The following is a 4,566-nucleotide window of genomic DNA, read 5'->3' on the forward strand; positions in this document are numbered from 1 at the left end:
TGATCCGTCCCTATTAGGGCAAACAAGACCTTCATTAAGTGAGTCATGGTATGCTAACGATAAAGTGAAGCGCAAATGCAGGAACACAATGTCATAACTCTAGAAATATGCGGTGACTTCATAGTGTATCATCATCATCATCATCATCATCATCATCGTCATCATCATCTTTATTCTGTAAATTTCCTTCTCTTGATGAGAGTGCCCTGTGAGTACTCGAACTAGATAAAAATACTCCTTAACAGACTCTAGAGGCTGACTAGCGATGCTGGATGCCTGTTCCCTTGCCAGGATATTGATCATTATCTTTGCCTTCGGCACAGTAATTTTTAGCCCCACTCTTACTCTTTGTTAAGGTAATCAATACTTTGTTGTGATTCGTCCCCGGTGTTGCTGAACAGGACAATATCATCTGGAAACCAAAGGTTGCTGAGATATTCGCCGTTGATCATCACTCCAAAGACTTTCCTTCTTGGATACTTCTTATCAAGCATGCTACGAATAGCATAGGAGAGATTATGTCTACTTGTCTGATGCCTTTCTTTATAGCTATCTTTCTACTCTTCTTCTGGAGAATTAGGGTAGCTGTGGAATCTCTGTATATACTTTCCAAGATATTTACGCAAGCGTCCTGTACTCCATGCTTACGCAATGCCTCTATGACTGCTTGTTATTCAGCTGAATCAAATGCCTTTTCGTAATCTAGGAAAGCCTTATATAGTGGCTGATTGTACTCTGCCGATTTCTTGATTACCTGAGTGATGACATGGATGTGATCAATTTTAGAGTATCGCTTCCTGAAACCTGCCTGTTCCCTTGGTTGACTAAAGTGCAGTGTTGTTCTTATTCTATTGGAGATTATCTTGTAGAATATTTTTTAATGTTGGAAGTGTGCTGATGCGCCCATAATTTTTCAATTCCTTAACGTCTCCGTTTTTGTGGATTAGTATAATGTTGGTATTCTTCCAAGTCTCTGGGACCAGTGAAGTGAATAGGCAGTTCGTATGAGGAGCCGCCAGTTTTCCAAGCATTTTGTCTTTTCCACTGTTAATTAAATCTACTGTTATTTCATCTTCTCCTGCCGCTCTTCGTCGTTTCATCTCTTGCAAGGCCCTTCAGACCTCATCGCTAGTTATAAGAGGAGTTTCCGTATCTTGTTCATTACTGTTCCTAATGGAGGTATCCTGATTTATCTGTGTACTGTAGAGGGTGAGTATAGAATTCTTCCACTGATTTTACTATATTTTCGAGATTGCTGATGATATCCCCCTGTCTATCTTTCAGTGCATACATCTTGGTTTGTCCGATGCCTACTTTCCTTCTCACTGTTTTCAGGTTGCATCCATTTTTCACTGTTTCCTCAATCTTTCTCGCCTTACCTCCTACTTCTATTGCTGCTTCTGAAACAAGCCTAGATGTGGTTTCATTCATTGCCTCTATGTCATCTTCACCTCTTTGTTCTAAGGCTGCATATTTGTTTGCAAGTGCCAACCTGAACTGGTCTCCTTTTACCCTTACCGCGTCTAGGTTGGCCCGTTTCTTCTTGACCAATTTTACCCCTTTTCTCTTCAAAGTAAGGTGAATCCTAGCCCTCACTAACATATGATAACTACACTTTACCCTACCTAACACCTCTAAATTCTGCACTATGTTGGGATCGGCATAAAGTATCAAATCAATTTAATTTTTTGTTTCACTGTTAGGGCTTTTCCTGGTCCACTTTTTGTTCCAACGCTTCCTCAAGGGGGTGTTCATTATTCGCCGCTTATTCCTTTCCGCGAATTTTACCAACATCTCTCCTCGAGTGTTCCTAGAATCAACGCCGTAGTAGCCAATTGCTTGTTGACGAGCCTGCTTTTTCCCCACTTTTGCATTGAAGCAGCCCATGACTACAGTATATTCAGTTCGCACTTTTCGCATCGCTAATTCAAGATCTTCATAAAAGTTCTCATCATCAAATCTGGAGGTTGGGGCGTAGGTTTGTACTACCCTTATTCTATACCTCCCCTTCAGCTTTATTACGACTACTGCTACCCTCACATAAACGCTGTATAATTCATCAATGTTGCCCGCTTTGTCTTTATGGATTAGAATCCTACTTCGAACTGCTTCTTATCTGGTAGTCCTCTAGAGCAGAGTACGTGGGCATTTGAGAGCACTGTATAAGCCTCACCAGTTCTTCTAACCTCACTAAGGCCAATGATATCCCAACAATGACTGATTGTTCCTGAAACAGTCCTGCTAGCCTAGCTTTACTCGAGAAGGTTCGGGTATTGAACGTTGCAAGGGTCAGTTTCCATTGGTGGCCTATATGGATCCAGAGATTCTTAGCCCCCTCTGCTACGTTACAGGCCTGACCACCACATTGGTCAGATGCTCCGCAGCTGCTGGGGATGGAGGGCCATTGGGTAATTGAATGAGACATTTGGGAGGGAGTGGTCGAATACTGCACCAGGGAGGCCAATTCCTTTTCTGGTGAGGGAGTATTTTACTGAAGCTGTATAGTGAGAGGAATTCAAAAACCAGAATATTTATTTTTTTACTACTGTGGAGTTTTCGAATGAATATATTGCGTCTTCCTTCACGTAACTATGTTGTGCACTTTTAATGGCGGTGTTCGCGATCCATATCACAAGGTTAACTGCGGGCAAGATGGTATGTTATGCTGCAAAGGAGGCATTAAGAATGTTGACGGTCTTTTGTATTGACTTTTAGCCAATAACAGGGTGTTGACTCTTTGACAATAACAGAGTGCCCATACGTGTTGTATGAATGACGTCAGCAAGTTATGCAATAGCTGGTAGCCGCGGCTACACTGCTAACCAGATCAGCCAGACCCCATGATGTATTGTAAGATTAAACAAGTGAACATAACTGCAACAAAGAAATCCATTAGAAAAACTGCCTCCGAAGCGAATTGCAGAGAATCGTACCTTAGGAGGTAGTCCAATCGTAGTCGAGACAAGGGGCAACGCTTTCAAGAATTAAAAATAAGATAATGAAGTAGGTCTTTCAAGGTGTATTGGAATATAAGGTGTTCTCTTCTTGTACAACGAGAGCTGACGCATTAAACATATTTAAAAAATCAACCAAGACGTAAAGATAGGGCGATGTTCATTGTTTGAGAAGTTATAATGTAGAATTAAGGTGTTTTAGAACGTAGCCCTTAGGCATCCATTCCTGCAGTTCATGTCGGCGTTGTCCATCGGCGTGAAAGAATGAAAGAATGGACGAGCAGCGAAGCAGGGAAGGAAAGACAGGGATAGCGAAGAAAGCGCGAGAAGGAAAGCAGAGGAGGAGGGTATTTCTAAAGCGTGAAAAGAAATGCGTAGTGCGGGCAAGACGGCCGCTGCGGCGACGACCGCAAGAGATGGTGCCAAAGTAGCGTGCCGTCGTCTGTTCACAAATGGCATGCGGCGAGCATGTAGACCGACACCACATATCGAAACAATGCGCTGCATGAGTGGATGTCTGTCTGCTGCGGCTGCTGCTAATCGCGCTAACGCGTCACCAACGCATTGACTTTCGCGATCTGCCAGTTAGTCGCGCCGCACTTCGCTCCGTTTGTTATGTGCCGCACGAGATAGATTATCCGCACCAGCCAATTTATCACGAAATGAAAACACGTATAGAGCTGCCCTCAAGTTTCGCGTTAGGGCGTATCGTAATCGTCCGTGAATTTTTCATGCCAAAATTAGACAACGTTTATGTTATTCTTTAATAATTTCAGCACGGCAGCTCTATTATGACGTTGTATACAACTATTACTGAATTGTTTGAAAACTTGGAGTTTCAGGAGGGTGATTACCTGGCTTAATCCTTACATCATTTTCCCCAACAGGTGTATGTACACATCTCGCCGCACACATGAGACTTACCTAGAAATTCGTCAATCCGACCTAATACTTGCACCCGTGGTACATGCTGTCCTGACATATACAGCACGAAGGAACGTTTTGCCGCTGTACGCCAGTCGCGCGAGTTTAGGTGCGTACAATTGATATTTTGCATATATTACCTCAGGGAAGCTATCGACCTTTCTACATGAGCTCGCGCGCATAAATAAAATGCAGTTATGCAGTTCAATTCGAGAAAGCGCAACAAATTCACCGATCGAATATTCATAATTATAGAACGAGGTCTAAAAGTTTGTCCCTCATTGTAAAAGCTTACTGGCAGTTCACCGGAAAAATCAGGATTTTAGAGATGGACAGCTGCGCAAGGGTCCTGTACATCAGACTATTAAGCAGAATTTTGTTTATGAAGAATTTAGAGCGTTTTTGTTGGGAGTTTATTTTATTAGATAAGATCAACACCTATATTATTTGTGTATTTGCGTGGCCCTTCCAGGGTATTATGAGCGCACATCGATTATACCCATGCATGGGAAACAAAAAATGGCTTATACGAGCAGCCTATATATTTACATTGATGCCAGTACTGTGCGGTATTTAGATCTCTTTGGGAGATTGACACTGTGTATGACTGGCACCTTTAGAGAGCGTTTCACAATGCCCACACAGACAGTTACATGATAAAAATAGTTCTCTTTATTTCATCTTATCT

This window comes from Dermacentor andersoni, chromosome 4 (assembly GCF_023375885.2).
Source record: "Dermacentor andersoni chromosome 4, qqDerAnde1_hic_scaffold, whole genome shotgun sequence".
NCBI classification, from domain to species: Eukaryota; Metazoa; Arthropoda; class Arachnida; order Ixodida; family Ixodidae; genus Dermacentor; species Dermacentor andersoni.